This window comes from Alosa alosa, chromosome 10 (genome assembly GCF_017589495.1).
Source record: "Alosa alosa isolate M-15738 ecotype Scorff River chromosome 10, AALO_Geno_1.1, whole genome shotgun sequence".
Taxonomy (NCBI): Eukaryota; Metazoa; Chordata; class Actinopteri; order Clupeiformes; family Clupeidae; genus Alosa; species Alosa alosa.
In genome coordinates this window covers 29511250-29529967 of record NC_063198.1, presented here as the reverse complement: position 1 = coordinate 29529967, position 18718 = coordinate 29511250, and the positions used below count along the sequence as shown (strand labels likewise).

The 18718-nt window shown below is 43.2% G+C and overlaps 2 long non-coding RNA genes and 1 pseudogene across 2 annotated transcripts; 1 reads left to right on the top strand and 2 right to left on the bottom strand.

Moving 5' to 3' along the window:
• Positions 1 to 39: 39 nt before the first annotated feature.
• Positions 40 to 6126, bottom strand: LOC125301862. Its single transcript, XR_007194809.1, has 5 exons — positions 6026 to 6126; positions 5726 to 5783; positions 4725 to 5095; positions 815 to 976; positions 40 to 251 (listed from the first exon to the last, which is right to left on the bottom strand). It is a non-coding gene; the product is annotated as an uncharacterized LOC125301862 (long non-coding RNA).
• A 774-nt stretch (positions 6127 to 6900) lies between these two features.
• LOC125301859 lies at positions 6901 to 9947 on the top strand. The gene is made up of 3 exons (XR_007194808.1): positions 6901 to 7103; positions 7270 to 7439; positions 8995 to 9947. It is a non-coding gene; the product is annotated as an uncharacterized LOC125301859 (long non-coding RNA).
• A 61-nt stretch (positions 9948 to 10008) lies between these two features.
• LOC125301858 lies at positions 10009 to 12932 on the bottom strand (annotated as a pseudogene).
• Positions 12933 to 18718: the final 5786 nt, after the last annotated feature.

Genomic DNA, 18718 nt, shown 5'->3' with positions numbered 1-18718 from the left:
CTAGCTCCTGTGCAGTAAATAACCAAAATTAAGTCCAGCCATCACAAACAGCATCAGCATATAATATGTCCTTATTATGGTGTATAAAAACTGACCGTTTGTGTGTGTTGGTGTGTGTGTGGTTGTGGTGCGTAGTGCCACCCTGCTCTCTTTCCTCTCCTGATCAGACAGACCCACAGAGCAGGAGAGCCACTCGGCCTCAGAGGGACTGTAGAGCAGCCAGGAGCTCACTGCCACCAGACCCCCCTCATCTGCAGCAGGAACCAGCATACACACACACACACACTTAATATCACTTTATATAAACACATATTTATATAAACACACAGTGCAACACATTTTAAGAGCAATGAATTCTGTTATTTTTGAACATGAACATTCCCCCAGAGTGTAGCGCTGTAGCTGTCTGACTAATTTAGCTGTTGGCTGCAGCAACTGGAGCTTGGTAAAAACGATTGTTTTCGGGTATTTTTGTACCAAAAGTACTTGGTGACCTATGAGAAAAATCACCGACATTCCCCTTTAATATAACTTTATATAAACACAGATATAACATATAGTGCCACACATTTAATATCACTTTATATAAACACAGATATAACATACACAATACAACAACACACTTATTATCACTTTATGTAATCACAGACATAACACAGTTAATAGCACTATATAACATACACAGAACATCACATTTCATATCACATTATATCAAGGTTTATAATCAACCAATCACATCATAGACACACACTGTAGAGGAGAATAATATCACATAATATCACATCCCCTTTGCAGACACCCAGACGGTGTTTACCTTTGAGGAAGTGGATGTTGCTGTAGTTCTGATGGATCTCTGTTCCTTTTCTATCTCTCCAGGTGACGGTTGGCTCTGGAGACCAGCCATCCGACTCACAGGTAACAATCACCTGTCCTGCACCTCCTTCAGTCGATGAGACAACTGGAGTATTGCCTTGGACTGTGTGTGTGTGATACACAGAGAATGAGAGACTATGCTAGTTTAACTTGTTGAAAACCAAAACATACGATGCAAATACACATGTTGTGTTTATAACTAACCTACTATGCATTTAGCGATAGCTGCTACACTCACACTCAATTGGTTATTATGCATTTAGCGATAGCTGCTACACTCTGGGTATTATGCATTTAGCGATAGCTGCTACATTCTATCAATACACTCCGATTAGGGCTTTCATGGACGACATGACAACCTTGACGTCAACCGTTCCATGCACCAACAGGTTGCTGGATAAGTTAAATAGTAATCTGCAATGGGCCAGAATGAAGGTGAAGCCAAGTAAGTCTAGGAGTCTCTCAATTGTTAAAGGGAAGGTAATAGATAAGAAGTTTGCTATAAATAAAGAGGTGATTCCCACAGTTCTGGAGAAACCAGTGAAGAGTCTGGGAAGGTGGTATGATGCAAGCCTTAGTGATAAATCACAGGTTGAAGACTTGAGACAGGTCACTAGGCAAGGTATTGCAAAATTGACAAGTCAGGGCTGCCAGGTAAGCTCAAGCTGTGGTGTTTGCAGTTTGGTTTATTGCCTCGGCTAATGTGGCCATTGACAGTTTATGAAGTTCCTCTGTCAAAGGTAGAGAGGTTGGAAAAAATGATCAACTCCTTTGTCAGAAAATGGCTCGGAGTCCCACGCTGCTCAAGCAGTGTAGCCTTGTATGGGAAGGGCATTGTAGAGTTGCCAATATCTAGTCTGACAGAGGAATTTAAGTGTGCTAAGGCTAGATTGGAAATGACTCTTACTCAGTCCAAGGACCCAGTGGTGAGGAAAGTTGCACCCACAGTTAATGCAGGGAGGAAGTGGAACCCAGAGCAGGCAGTTAAGCAAGCTCAATCAGCATTGAAGCATAGGGATATAATGGGCCATGTGCAGCACGGCCGGGGTCTAGGGGTGGGCATGAGTAAACCCTTGTGGAGTAAGGCTTCTGCAGGAGAAAAGAGGAAAATGGTAGTGGAGGAAATGCATAGACAGGAGGCTGTACTAAGATGTACTAAGGCAGTGTCGCAGGCAAAACAAGGGCAGTGGGTGAACTGGGAAGGGGTGGAAAAAAGACGGATTAAATGGAAAGATCTGTGGGGCATGGAAGCTGGTAAGATCAGATTTATGTTAGGTGCTACATATGATGTGCTCCCCATCTCCCAAGAATTTAAGTCAATGGTTTGATGAGGATGATAAATGCATACTTTGCTCGTGGGTGGGCAGTCTCCACCATATCCTATCAGGGTGCAAGGTAAGTCTCACCCAGGGGCGGTATACGTGGCGTCATAACCAGGGATTGAAATGTGTGGCAGAGGCAATAGAGGATGAAAGGAGAGTTTTAAGTCAATTCATTAGCAGCTAGTAAAGGGTAAGGCAAATTAACTTTGTAACGCCAGGGGATAAACCTTGTTCCGCGAAGGCCAGGTGTAAAACCGGCCAGTTGAAAAATGGGGCGGGCTGGGAAATGATCTTGGCCAGCAGATGGCGGTACCTCCACATATAGTGAGTACTAAACTACGACCCGACGTAATTCTATGGTCGGATTCAGAGAAGATAGTCAAAGATAATGAATGCGTAGCAAGATGGGTCGTCCTAGTTCATGTCTATGAGGGCAAAGTGGAGTTCAGTCAGAGACGGGCTCTGGTTCAGTTCCCCGCCTGCACAGGGCTGTCACTGACGATGACTTACGCTTGAACGCCTCGGTTCCATGCCAGACAAGCCGGAGTACAAAATAAACTTGGTGTACACCTTCATTAATGTTGATTTTCTCCCGACTGGAGGGTCATACTATCACGACATTCTACTGAAATAAGGAGGAGGGTTTGGAGATCATGATACCGTGTCCGAAATGTGCATCCATTGCTCAGAAAAATAAGGCTTTGACAAATTCTGGGAAATTCTTGGATTCTGCCATAGACCTCAATGTTAAAAAGAGAGCCCGATCACTGCATAAATGCGCGGGGGCGTGTACTGCTACCCTATTTGCATACATTTCCAGGGACAGGAAATGGCCTCTCATGAAGTATCTTCGTAATCAACCATCTTTGAGATAGTTTACTTCATTGAACTCACTGTTCCTTGGGAAGACAGAGTGGAAGTGGCCAATGAGCTGAAGAGAGCTAAATACACTGAAATAGCAGAGGAGGCAGCCAATAGGGATGGGCAAAGCGAGGTTTTATGAAACACTGAAACGTTCGAAGCAATTGTGCCGAATTGTTCCGAAGCTTTGAAACAATTCCGACACCTCAGAGCTGTTTAGGGTGAAACTAATCTGTCAAATGCTTCGTATTGGAGATGTAGTCTTTAAAGTTCGTGGCTCGCTGTGTTGCCTGTGTTCAGTCTTTGTCAAAAGCTAAGCAGCATGCCCTTGGTCAATTACTGGATGGGAGACTCTCGATTTTTGACCATTCTGAGAGTTTAGTTGAAACTGTGTGGTTAATGGTGAAGTAAGAAAACATAAACAGATACGATCTGAAACAATACCTATCAATACAAATCAAACGGGGATCGAACCACATTTGAGCAGCCTGGGCTACCGTGCAAAAAACACCCTCACTAACCACTACACCATCATGGTTATTGCTTAAGAGAAAGCTACACTGTTAATTGAACGCGCGGGCACGCCTGCCGACACCGGGTGAAATGCACGAAGGTTCACTTAACTTTGGTCACATGACATGGGGATTTTGAACAATGTTTCGAAGCAGTGGTCACATGACATGGCTGTTTTGAACCACGTTTCGAAGCAGTGTTTCGAAACACTTGTGCTTCGAAGCCTCGACACTGATTCGAGACGTCAGTTTCGAAAGTCACACCCCTAGCAGTCAAGCGAGGTTGGAGTGCACGATTAAGGCCTATTGAAATCGGTGCACATGGGTTTGTGGCCAGATCTGCTATTGGCTTGCTGTCTGAATTGGGCATTTGTGGTCGAAGTCTAAGGCAGGTGGTTAGTAACATGTCTTTAGCAGCAGAACGGGCAAGCGAATGGTTGTGGGTAAGGAGAAGTTACCCTTCCTGGGGCGCAAGCTAAGGTAAGCTAACTGGCTCATTTGTTTTGTGTTTGTGATGAGTAATTATAACAGACGAGTAGCCCTGTGGACACAATATTGTTGGAAAGTTGAGATGTGTGAAACACTATTTGACTCAAATGGTAATAATTTGTTATAAAAAAAGACTAAAATGTGTTGACTAAATCTGACTAAGACTAAGATACCTTTAGTTTTCTTTTGACTAAAACTAGACTAAAATGACGAGACTTTTAGTCGACTAAAACTTGACTAACAAAAATGATATTTGAATAACTAAATATGACAAAGACTAAAAAGGACATTTCGTCACAAGACTAAGACTAAATTAAAAATAGGTGACAAAATTAACACTAGAGGGGAGTGTCTCCAGGACGCTGGTTTCACTGTTAAGCCTTCATGAGGTGTCGTGGGCCTAACTTAACGAAACATTGGTGAATGAGGGTGCCCACTTGATAACCCCAATGACATGCCGCATACTATATACTGCTGTTGGATTGGCCATTTGTATTGTGTTTGTGACCATTTGTTGGCGGATTTGTGGGTAGTGTGCTTTTTTAAAGTTAAACTTGAGCAGGGGCTTCTGAATGTGTTTTTACCTTGGATTTTGGCACAAGGGATTTTAACATCTAATCCTGTGTATTAATGTAATTATGCATTTAGCAAAAGCTGCTACATTCACCTCTCACTTTGAGCCTGATGCTGAATTCATTGTACCATTTGGTGCTCTTAGCGTAGCACACATAATCCCCCATGTCCTCCAGAGTGAGGTTCTCCAGTCTGAGGGACACGTTCCCCTTCTCCAGTTCCCCCACCAGAGAGACCCGCCCCGGTACCGAGGGTCTGCAGGTTCCCCCTGGACCCGTCGGTTATCATACAGCAGAACCGGGGTTCTGAACGCATTGGGCCGGTGCCAGCGCACCTGCAGAGGTACTGCACTAGAGGAAGGGGAGAGTCCACAGGGCAGAGTGACAGAAGATCCTTCTGGAGCCGAGACCGGACCTTCAGAACCCGTCAGAATGAAGAGCTCAGGGTCTGGAGTCACAGCAGCTACTGTACACGGGACACAAACACAGGGTTTCCGGTGTGTCAGAGAGAAGTGATGCTGAGACACTGTTATGGATTTTACACTAGAGTTTCGGTCGACCAGTGGTTTAAATTCATACATTTTTTCAGAACTTCCAGAAAAGCTCAAAAGCATGCAAAAGGCTTAAAAACATTAAAGGAAGCTGGAGTTCAAACAGAAGAAAAGACAACATCAAAAAACTCAGCAATGGCAGGAACTTATAGGACAAACCTAGTGCTCCTCATTGCAGAGACACAGAGAAAGAAGACACAAAACACAACAACACCAGCAGGGGGCGCCAAAATCACATCATACTAAAATTAAATAATTCAGGGGTTCCTAACAGACATGACAGATTTCAATTTGAAATTCGCCTGCCAATTCATTTACATTTGCCAAATATCTGAGATAATCTACTGACTAACTGAAGTGTAATGATGGGTCGTTTTGATGATTTAACAGATTTTTCTTCTTGGATCTGTGACATTTTTTGTAGACAAAGAATATTTGTACATGTTTCACATCTTAAGTATTGAATAAGGGTTATAAGTGGATTTAATATACATCTAAATCAGTTGCATTTGCAATGAGACATTCCATATTAAAGACCTTCATACATGTCACAACTGCAGTCAAAGGAATCAGGCACAAAGTCATCCACGTGAGTGGCATCATCTGGAAATGAAATGGCACATCAATAAATTATGCAACATTAATTAATGTGCTTATGTGAGCATGCAGTGTTTACATATTTCATGTTTTAAAGGATTATAGACACAACTGCTGTGCAACAACAATGATCTGACACAGACTTGCAAAGTAAGGTCCGGCTGACCTGCTGATTTGCAGATCTGTCAAAACTGCTATTCACATTCAAAAACTCTGAAATTACTTATTTTAATCAAGGAAATACTCACCTGAATGTTCTTTACACATAAAGAAGACAGAAAACAACCTCGAAAACCAGGGTTCCATGGCTTCTTTCAGACACACACACACACACACACACACACACACACACAAAAAGTCCTGGGTGTTCTCTGGTAAAATATTAAACGGTCATAGCTCAGTCATGTGATCTCATCTTTATTCATGTGCCCTCTGTAACAGGCTGTAGTGTGTCATTTAAATCTTAGTAAATGAAGTAATCATAGTTGTGAGAGAAATTTACTATAACTATTTTTACTTGTATATATATAGATATATAGATAGATATACTTTATTGCCACACAACACTGTTGGTGGTAATTGTTTACAGAAAGAAGCTCAAACCAAAAAAAGGGAGAAAAGAAAGAACAACTAAACAGAATAAAATAATGTTAAATAAATAAGTAGTTCAGATCATATACCAGTATATACCAGTTTGTTTTGTCTTAAGTAAGTCTTAATTTGGAATGTTGCCAAACATACACAGAGTGATGCACCAAATCAGGTGAGCAGAACATAAGATCATCATATGACAACTTCTGCAGAGTAACTCATTGACTGTATTGCACTGCTTACCTGCTACATTTACTTCTACACTGTTTCGCTTATGACCTTGCACTGCTATATTTCATAGCCTGCCCATAAACCTGTGCAATATACTGTACAGATATATTACATGTGTGATGTGTGTGTGTGTGTGTATATATATATATACACACACATATAATAATATATATATATATATATATTAGTTATACTGTAGTTAAAATGTAGTTTATAAACTCATATTGCACTTGCAGTTTATGAACCCAATTTAATCTCTCCCATTCCCACAGGTCCACATTGTGGATGCCATCAAGGGCTCCGTTCCCTGCCTGAGCACCTGAGCTGAGCCCCCAGCCAGGTCCTAGGACATGGGGAACACGGTGAGTTGTTGTTTTCGTCCAAATCCTCGGGACGCCAGGAGGATCAGGAGAAGGGGCAGCGGTTGCGAAATGAGGACATTCAGAGCCAGCAGACCTCTGTAAAAACATTGGAGGGTGGTTCAGTAGGCACTACGGTAGATAGGTAAGATAGAGAATTCTATGCCTATGCTTTTCAGAATGTTTGGTCATCTGTGTTAAAAGTGTTCTACTTAAAAGACTTGAACGAGGATAAAATCAAGGATCAGCTATTATACCTGCATTTGCTTCCAAATCCTGATTTTCTATGTTTATCACATTATATCCTACAGCTCTGACTCACCATTGTTCAATAATGATGAGGGCACAGGGACAGTCAAAACCAGGCCTGCCACTGGAGATCTCACAACAGGTGAAGCCTACTGCATCCGCAGTTGTCATCAACGTCCAAGTGGATGCAGTTTCTGTTGTGGACAAGAGTATGTTCCTCTATCAGCAGGAGGTAGCTGCTGCAGGGCTGGTGTCAGAAGTTCTGACAAATGCCACTGAGATTGTGGCCAGAGGCACAATCAGGGCAGCCGTGGCCCACCAGTTAGCACTCTGGACTTGTAACCGGAGGGTTGCCGGTTCGAGCCCCGACCAGTGGGCCGTGGCTGAAGTGCCCTTGAGCAAGGCACCTAACCCCTCACTGCTCCCCGAGCGCCACCGTTGAAGCAGGCAGCTCACTGCGCCGGGATTAGTGTGTGCTTCACCTCACTTTGTGTTCATTGTGTGCTGTTTGTGTTTCACTAATTCACCGATTGGGTTAAATGCAGAGATCAAATTTCCCTCACGGGATCAAAAAAGTATATATACTTATACTTATACTTACTTATACAGAGAGTCCTTGGATCCTGTCACCATACCAGCTGTAAAGCTGGAGAACCGGCTGGTTCAGAGTCCCTCGGCTGAAAAAGTGATGAATGAGGCTCCAACGGTAGTTTCTCTTGTGACTGAGATTGATGCCTAACTGGACATCTGTGGACACCAGGTGCTGCTTGACCCCTCTGCAGTCCGGGATTACAAATGTCCCACTGGACAGCAGTGAGGACGAGCGACTGCTCACCCCCGCCATGCTTGGCACAGGTTTCCCCTTGAGCGACTGCTCACCCCCGCCATGCTTGGCACAGGTTTCCCCTTGAGCGATGACAAGCTTGCTGAGACTGTCACTCGTTCAGCATGGAGCGACAGTAACCTGAGAGAACCCTACTCTGCTCCCACTGATGCTTCTGCAAGGTGCGTCAGGAGTAGTTTGATTGCCTCAGTTCAGACACACACCTTTAAGAGTTTAACAAAAACACTTCGCTTACAATTATTGACACTCCTCATTCACTCTGTTTCTCTGTGTGGGCCATTGTACAGGGCTACGTTGTGCTCTCCCAGAGCTTTGGGTTCCTCCGGCGGGTCAGAGGAGACAACTACTGTGCCCTGCGAGCCTCCTTGTACCAGGTGCTGATGCGCACTACCAAGTTTCCTAGCTGGCTGAGGCAGAAGAGCATATTATTGTATATATAGTAAATATATCCAATCCGTGAATTAGTGAAACACACTCAGCACACAGTGAACACACAGTGAGGTGAAACACACACTAATCCCAGCACACTGAGCTGCCTGCAACAACAGCGTACGGGGAGCAGTGAGGGGTTAGGTGCCTTGCTCAAGGGCACTTCAGCCGTTCCTACTGGTCGGGGTTTGAACCGGCAACCCTCCGGTTACAAGTCCGAAGCGCCAACCAGTAGGCCACGGCTGCCCCAAATATTGGTATGCCCATCTCCTGTACCCTACCCCTGTAGGCTGTACATTGTAGGGAGAGTTACCATGGTCTCATACAGAATGGCCTGCAGTGTCTCCCAAAAACATCAACTCTTTTTTTGCTTTTTAAACCTGTTGGATCTATTCATTTTGAAGTGGAGAAAATGATGGGGAAATGTGATTCACTTTTTTATCATAGTAGAGCAAGGTTTAATCAGGACCTTCAATGTATCAAACATTTCACTTAAATTTTCCCATTTTCCTAGATCCCTGAAGAGCTTGAGTCTCATCATGGTCTGATTAAAGGCTGGTTGTTTCCTGACATGCAAGTACACGACTGGGATCGGAAATGCTGTGGATCTGGGGAAGTGGATGTGGCTCCAGTCTGTCTCTGGGTCACCTGCTATCAGCCCTGCTGTGCCTGAGCCAGAGGCAGCCGTTATCTCTGGAGACGCCATGGCGTTCCTGCCATTCACGTTGCTTAGCAACAGGGATGAGGTCCACAGCTCCATCACCCTAGTTGCCCCCAGACCACAGTCAGAATATCCCCCCTGACAATGACTGGCATTAGTGAGAGATGGACCTCCACAGTGGTACATGTGTGTTCGTGTACGTCTATGAACTACAGTGAGTAGCCTATAGCAGACTGAACTGACCTGAACTCTCTATGCCTTTTGTCTTCTATTCTCTCTTTATACTTTACTCCAAGGTGTTCAGACACCTTGTAAAAACACAATGAGATACATGCTGTGCACAGCACAAATAAGAGGCACAATACAATAGCTTATCTCCCCAGCTGGTGGTGATGTTAAAAGCCAAACAATGTAATTATCAGGATAGTCTAATCTTGTACACCGCAATACTAATCTTGAGATAATAACTTCTGAGGTTCAAATGAAACAAAAGTAAACCCTCAAGGCCTCAACACGCATTTGAGATTGTCACACAGCTTTACTGTAAAGCTTGGCTAACAGTGTAGAATGGAGATTATATCAATGAATAGTGTATTTTTGACATTCAACTGCTTGCCATATGTGATCTTATGAATGTTTTCAATCAACCTCAGTTATGACTGATTTTCATGAAATATAATAAAAAATCATTTAGCATATGATTTAGCCATTTTATGAATATTAAACCCCTGACCTTGATGTTGCTGGCACCCTGCTGTACCAATTGAAATATTACTACTAATATAAAAGTATTTGTTTTCATTTGAGGGAGATCATCATTCACTTCATTGTCAGACAAATAAAATTACATGCAATGTGTTTTAAACTGTCTTTATTGATCCATTGATTTGTTTCTTTACAAGGAGAAATTTGGACTTGTAGAAACATGCACTTGTAGCTCTTGATCTTGAAGTGGGTTGGATTTCCTCATCTGATCCCCGTGTTTATTCCTCTCCCATGATCTGAAGAGAGGGTATGAAGGAAACATTAGGATGCACAACAAATAGAATATTCACTGTGTTTAATGCCACAGTGTTGCAACTCACTCACACTGTAGGGAGGCAGCAGACTGATATCAATGTGGTTATGTCAGCTTTCTGACAGTTTGTGAGAGTGGTGTGTGTGTCTGTGCGTGTGTGTGAGTGTGTGTGTCTGTGTGTGTGTGTGTGTGTGTGTGTGTGTGTGTGTGCGCGTGGGTGTGTCTGTGCGTGTGCGTGTGTGTGTGCGTGCGTGCGTGTCTGTGCGTGCGTGTGTGTGTGTTTGTTTGTGTGTGTGTGTGTGTGTGTGTGTGTTCTCTGACCTCCTCCATCCAGCCCAAGTAAGCGGACACGCGGGTAAAGACGGTGGGCTTCATCTCAGTGTTGCATCCTGATGAGGACACAAAGCTGGCCACACCGTGCACCACGTACTTGCCCTCGACCTTGCAGTTTAGAGGACCACCAGAGTCTCCCTACAGCAGGTCAGAGCAAAACAAGAGCAGAAATCTGTCAGAAACTAAAATATAACTTATTGCATTGTGTTTGTCTTCTTCTATTGTGTATGTCATATTGCAATGACAAACGTTTGGAACAACCACACTCAACTGTTTGAACAGGTTCCCACCACATTGCAAATGTAGGGTACTCTTTTGAAATCCAGAAAGGGGTGTTTGCGTAAAGCGTGCAAGCGTAAACTCATACCTGCTTGTATAGATGCAGTGGAGTACAGTAGTGCATGAATATTTTCAGCATAGACTTCCCATTATCATCTTTATGTTGCAAATGTACATACATGCATATATTTTTCAGTATAGGCAGACAAGGCATCCTTACGTTGCATCCAGAGTCACTGCCGCCTCCAGCACACACCATGGTGTCCTGCACAACACTGCCCCACCAGCTGTCACTGGAGCAGGTCTCATGGTCAATCGCGGGCAGGAGGGCCTGCTTCAGGACAGGGGAGATATCACCACCAGCTACAGAGAGAGAGAAAGAGAGAGGGAGAGAGTTGCTAGATGTTAGAGTCTAACATAGACTTTGTGTAGATGTTAATGCATGTTAAAATACGGTGTTCTAAAATAGCATTATCATATGGATTTGTTTTTTTTATCATCCTGTTTATTTTTATATCTATCTTTCTACCTATCTATCTTTCTACCTATCTATCTTTCTACCTACCTATCTATCTATCTATCCATCTATCTATCTATCATGATAACAGGACAAGGCATCAAGGACGGAAAACAGGACAGAGAAATGTTGTTCTCTGACATGCAAAGTTAATTATCATTATTTCTGTCACAGAGCTTACTGACAATGACTCTGATTTCCTTTGCTGCTGTTAAAGCATTACTAGCGATCACTATTGTTAAACCTTTTAAAATTGCCCAGTTGGCGGCCTTCAAGCCACAGTCACCATATGTCTCTGAATGGCAGAATGTATAGGACTGCATATGTGAACATGTGGCACAGGACATCTGTCCTGTGTGTGAACATGGTAGAGGGGTGGAGGTGGGAGCGTAACTCACTGGCAGTGAGGCCCCAGCAGGTGATGTAGCAGGGGTGCTCGTGGGGCAGGACCTCGTCAGGGGTGGGCAGGGAGCCGAGCAGCACGTAGGGGTTCAGCAGGGCGTCCTTGGACAGGCGCAGCAGGGCAATGTCAAAGCTGAGGACAGGGAGAGAGGTCAACAGAGGTAGATACAGTAGCAAAGACACATACTCACACACACACACACACACACACACACACACACACACACACACACATTTTGGAGTTTGATGACATGAATATCAAGATATTGATCGAGAGGGTCATTATAAAGTCATATTTGAATATCAGCGTTACTGAAGACCTACCCAGCAGCAACGTCCCTGGAGTCCCAGTTGGGGTGGATGACGACTTCGCTGACCTCACGCACCTGCTCAGTTCCCTCGTAGTGTCAAAGCTGTGCTCTCCAAGCACCACACGCCAGACCCTATCACTGTCAAAGCACATAGAGTGGATTACAGCTCATAGCTCAGCTCTGCCTCCAAGACGATTCAATTCTATTCTATTCGGTTAAATTCAATTTGCACACACACACACACACACACACACACACACACACACACACACACACACACACACACACAAACACACACACATACTGTACTGTAAGGTGTACCTGTCCACGCAATGAGCAGCGGTCAACACCCATTCCCTCCTGATCAGAGTGTTCCACATGGGAATTTAAAAAAAAATTAAAATGGCCAAAAAATGTAAATTCATAAAACTCATTTGTGCCAGTGCATGTGGTAAAAACCGGAGAACCTGGTACTCTACTCTTATTTACTCTAGAACCTTCTACTCTTACTTACTCTAGAACCTACTTACTCTAGAACCTACTCTTACCTACTCAGCATACTGGTTCTTAGTGTAAATGGACCCAGTTGGGACTGGGGTGATAGTTCTTTATACCTGCCATGGCCAGGCGCCACGAGCGTTGACTTCCTCTCCTCCGACCACCCTCTCCTCAGTGCCATCCTCCAGGTACCTGGGCACAATCTGGGGCATCTCAGCCAGCACTACACAAACAATGACATCGTCAACAACAACAACAACACCACAGTTGCAGCCATTAAATCAGTACAGCATAAATAAGCACAGATCTCCAGATCAAGTAAAAATGTTATAGGTGTGTTTGTGAAGCAGTCACACTCCTCCATACCAAGGCTGGCGAGGACGGTCAGCAGAACAACTCTCAGCATGTCTGTGGCTTGTCTGTAGGCTCTGTGGTGGCGTGGTGCTGCAGAGGCTTTTATACACACCTGAGGCAAAGTGTATGTGTGTGTGGGATGTCTGTGGGCATAAGAAGGCAGGGCTCCAGGTGTGTTCTTTACACACTTATCACTCCTCACCAAGGTTGTGTGTGTATAGAGCTATATTCTCAGATAGGCATGGAGGATCCCCTATACACCAGACACTTACATTGCTTTCATATTTTCATGTCCAGACTAGGGGTGGGCTAGCCTGACGAGCCAGACCCACATTAAAGGAGAACTTGGCAACTATTTCAACTTAATAAACCCGTTTAGAAATCATTTGGATGGTTTGGACTGTTCCGTGAAATGGTGAAATTTTCCCAAGTGCTAGCTTCCCAGGCGAAAAACCAACCTTGCAACATTGAGACTACCGTCCCGGAAAGAGAAGTGAGAAACAAGAAACTCGTTTTAAATTGTGTTTCTTACCTTGTAACATCCACATAGTTCTGCCAAACAGTTCGCTAGCTTGTAAACAAATCCATGTGCTTTATCATTACCTTTTCACACAGTTTGAAATAGCATAATGTGCAATTTCTCCAGCAGAGGGGGAAATCCTGCCAAGTTTCCCTTTAAAATGTAGGGTCTGGGCACTCACTGTTCGCAGTGCTCAGTCCGAGGGGCGGGATAATCAGTTGTCTTTCAAATTCCCTCTGCACCCAATAGGATAGTGGCAGCGCTATGAGTCCCATGCTTTTCCCACCAGCGGAGCTAGTTGGCTAGTTCAAACGTTTGCCAACTTAATAAAAGCTTAACTCGTGTCACACTGTTCGCCAGCAGCAATATCCATCTTATTTGTTTTCAAGTAGCAGGGAATTCAAGCCAAACCGTTGCAACTCTGCCATCAATCATTATGTTAAGCCCACCTAACGACTCTATACACGATTTCATTGGCCTGATTAAGTTTCGATTTCTGGAGCTCACAAGCCAACGGAGAGTTGCTAGACTAGCCCTGGCAGCAAATGTAATTTGATTTCTAGGCTAGGGGTGGGCGATATGGACAAAAAATAATATCTCAATATTTTTTGTGATTTTGACGATAACGATAATTAGTCGATATCCTTTAAAAAAAATTGTAGAAGTCTGAGTTACTTTACAGCTCATTATTTATGAATAGCATCAATACAATAATAACCAATACAATACAATAATGTTCATGCTCACTGTAGCTGCCTACAGTTTATTTTTCATACCAACAGTAATTGGTGACCTTGAGAAACATCTATGTAAGATCTATGTGAAAAATCGCTGGAAATTTCCTTTAACAGTCCAATGGCATGAACTAAATACTGCATAACCATGCATTATGACTGCAGTCACTTTAACACAACAACACGTTAGATTTATATAGCGCTTTCCTCAACACTCAAAGCACTTCACAGGGAAGGGGGGACCTCACAAACCACCACCAATGTGTAGCACCCACCTGGGTGATGCACGGCAGCCATTATGCGACAGAACGCTCACCGCACACCAGCTTGAGGTGGAGCGTGAGGGAGTGAATTAGCCAATTACAGTGGGGGATGATTAGGGGGCCAGATAGAATGAGCCAGGTTGGGAATTTAGCCAAGACACCGGGGAACCCCCTACTCTTTACGATAAGTGCCATGTGATATTTAATGACCACAGTGAGTCAAGACCTCGGTTTAACGTTTCATCCGAAGGATGACCTTTAGTACAATGTACCCGTCACTGGCATTGGGATCAATCTTTTTGGTCAGAGGGAAGAGTGTCATCTATTGGCCACCCACCAACACCACTTCCAACAGCAACCTAGTTTTCCAAGGTCTCCCATCCAAGTACTAACCAAGCCCACACCTGCTTAGCTTCAATAAGTAATAAGTAATTCAGCTAACACAAGGTATCCATTGGTCTGGCTGCTCCACCCTCTGCTCTCTGACCGAACTTATGAAGACTCAAAATACTTAACTTATATAATAATGTTTTAATATCATGTAAAAACAATATTGTACAAATTACAGTATGGTGGAATAGTATTGCTAAAATGTTTTACTAAAAGCCCTGATACATGTTGAAATGAAATGACCGCTCCTCAATCCGTGGGCTATGGAAGCTATTGTTGTTAGTGGCCATTGCTCTAGCACACAAAGCCTCAGGTGTAACCTCTCTTAGCTGAGAGTCTACTCCAGTAGGAGTGTGGCTGCCTCCTGGGCAGCTTGGAAAGGCATCTTCATCAAACAGATTTGCTGAACCGCAGACTGAGCTTCCGGTGATAGGCCCACCTGTGTCCACTTTTATAACGTTGCTGTTACGTCAGAAGCCTGCTTCACTGTTCATCCAACTCCTTGGGGCGCCAGAGCCCAACACAAGCACTTGTCAATGTTCTGATTGTGCCCCGCTGGCGGCCTGCTCTGGTCTGTACTAGGTGTGCACCCAGCCATGTGCCGGTGAGTTACCCACCTGTACTGTACTTGATGATCTGACCCTGTTTGATACTGTGTCTTGCCCCGATTGGACACTAGTACTCGCCAGAGCTCTCATCGTATTATGATGTTGATTGATTGATTGGATTGATTGACTCTGTGTCATACATTAAAATACATAAATAGTCAGGGATGATGCAATAAGCCCAAAGACTTATTTCCATTGTGGTCCCTAAGGGCAGGGGGGAGAGGACAAGTGACAGCATATCACACATCAATCATTCATCATACATTAAACTAGATGTACCGCATAGCGGTACAAAATATGACCGCCGCTCAGTCCTGTACATCCATTCCGCGAAAATAAATCACACTTCAATTTGTCTCCATCTTTTACTCCATCCCCCACTCTTGAAACTTTTGTGTATGCTTGTTTGGCATGCCTGAGTGTGTGTGTGCGGCTGCACAGAAAGTAGCCTACTTGTGCTGAAAAGGTGAATAGATTGTAGAATAGCCAAAGAAGATGTAGCATTGTTATAAAACCTTTAAAATCTCTAAACAATCACAAGTAGGGCAGGTCATCACAGTTCATCCATTGCAACTGGATTGATGAAAGGTCACTTACACCTGTAGGCTACATTGTATTTGGGAAAAGCAAAAGGTATCAGCATAATGTTATTTATTTATTTATTTATTTTTTATGTATTTATAAACAAAAACATCTCTGTCAGTTCCATGTCAAGTTTTCAACAGCTATCAAAAACAAAGGTCATTTTGGATGGATGGATTTTTGTGAATGTTTCTTCTTCTACATAAGATTTTAGTCATCTTTAGTTCATGTAATACTTTATTGTCAATGCACAAATTAAGTAACAGTAGTCTGAAACGCTATTGTTAATGCACAAATTAAGTAACAGTAGTCTGAAACGAAATGCTGTTTTACATCTAACCAGTGGTGCAAATAACTGACATGTCCAAATGGGCCTTGATGAAATGCGCCGCTAGACTGTTCATACACATTTTAACGGGCCAAAGTTGAAGAGCTTTTGTCCGCTATTGTTCGTGGGTAAATATAGGCTGATTCATGTTCCCTTGCATTGTGTAACTGAGGTCCATGGCTAGTCTGGCTTTCATCAGACCAAGCTCAATCTTTTAAGAAATCAAAAATAAATAGCGGGAGGCAGATCAGGCTGGGTTCACCCAGCCTAGTCCATAGGCACCGATATTGTTTAATTTTCAGATTGAGATATACACGCCTGGCTATTCTAAATGCAAAAATGCATTAGGAAGTTATGACAAAACTGTAACTAACAAACTAGATCCTAATAGAAAGCTGAAAGCTGCTTCCCCTAAGCTACAGGTAGGATTATAAGGTAGGCCTATTTACAACATAAATTGTCAATAGGCTATGCTGGCTTACACAAAAATAAAATCTCCTTTGAAACCAATGGCTTACGACTTTACAGTATCAAGCCGGACTTAAACTGCCATATCGCGGGCGAAAAGTTGTAATAACATTCACGCAGTTCCATGAGTCAAGGAAAGCGCGAATGAAGTAGCCACTTCTAAATGGGACCCACTACACAGTAGCTTAAGGTGTGTTGCTAAAGCAGCCATAATGAAATGAAGGTGTCATTGTTTGATACTTCACACACACACGTGCTTTTAATTTCACAGACTACAACTACCAAGCTGGAATCAAAGCACATCGATTCCCCTCTCACACCCTGCACGCACTTAAAACAAAATAAACAGGCGCCTCAGTCTCACGATGTATAGGCAAAACTGTATCAGACCGTGTAACGTTGGTAAATCTTCCATTGCACAGAATGATTTTGTAGCACGTGCAATAAATGACAGTCGAAAGATACAAACAGTGCTGCTATCAATTTGCTTGGTATAACCGCATTTATAGTTTTCTACAAATGCAATCAATCAAATGGGCCTCCATCACTCAACCAACGCTTAACGGTAACATTACCTAGGTCCTTATTGATATTACAAGATTAACGCATTCGCAGTAAAAACCAAGCATGTCCGATAAACATCCTCACTTCATCCTCACTTACACTTCATGTGAACATCGCCCTGTCTTTATTAGATGTTCGCTATGTAAATTACAGTCCTTTGTAAATTCCACAGTCCTTTTAAAAAATTCCTTCCAAAAAAATTACGCCTCACTGCAACGATGCGCATCTAGTGGACAAACGACTACTTATCGCCAATACTGAAAAATGCAGCCATGATGATGATGATGAATATTTTGGCTTTCTTTGATCCTATTGAATTTGTAATTATGTATCGGCCGCTCTAATACCGATAGTATGTGGGTGCCTGTGTGTGTGCATGTTTATATGTGTGCACCGGCATTTACAGGCCAATGAGTGTACAGTCACTAAATGTACACATAACCTAATTTTTTTAGCCCCCCCCCCCCCCCATGGATGAAATTCTACGAAACTTGGCATACCCCCAGACCCCCCAGAGAATGCCAGGTCAATCATATACACATAAAATTTGGTGCAGTTCTGAACATCTTAACTGAAGATAGGGGCGATTAAAGCAGAATAATATTGCATTTTCATTTTTTACCGGGGGGCAAATCACAAATGAGTGATTATGAGCCAGGTTGATGTGGGCCCTTGAGACCAACATACCATAAAAGATTCACAGAGAACTGTGTCTGCCCTACCCTCCTTCGGGGGTCCAGTCCAGCGGGGGCTGCAGATGAAAACGAAAAATGACGGTTCCATGCTATCCATGTGGGGTACATGCCCACCAAGTTTTGTGTACCCCGGTCTTTCAGTGTCCCGATTCCTTTGTTGGTGTACGCCACTAAATGTACACATAAATTATTTTATTGTAAGGCCCCCATGAACGAAAAGTACACAAAACTTGGCATGCATTCAGAGGGTGTCATAATGATCCTACACTTTTAATTTCGCGGCAGTTTTGACCTTGTCAGCCAGAGATATTGAGATGAAAAACACCTAATTTTTTTGCTTTTTTAATTTTTAACTAGGTGGCTTTTATACATGAAATAAGTGGTAATGGGATGGGTTGACATGCCCCCGGCCACCTACAGGCCAGTTGGTGTATAGTAACATAAATTAATTTATTGTGTGGCCCCCATGAACGGAATTCCACAAAACTTGGCGTGCATACAGAGGGTGTCATAATGATCCTACACTTTCATGCAGTTTTGACTATGTTAGGTCACAGATACCTTCAATTACACCACCTCATTTTTTTTTTTTGTGTTTAACTAGGTGGCGCTTATACATGAAAATGAGTGGTTATGGAATGGGTTGACATGGCCCCCTTGAGATCAACATACAAAAAAAATGGTCCTCCTAAACCCTACGGTTTTTGAGATAT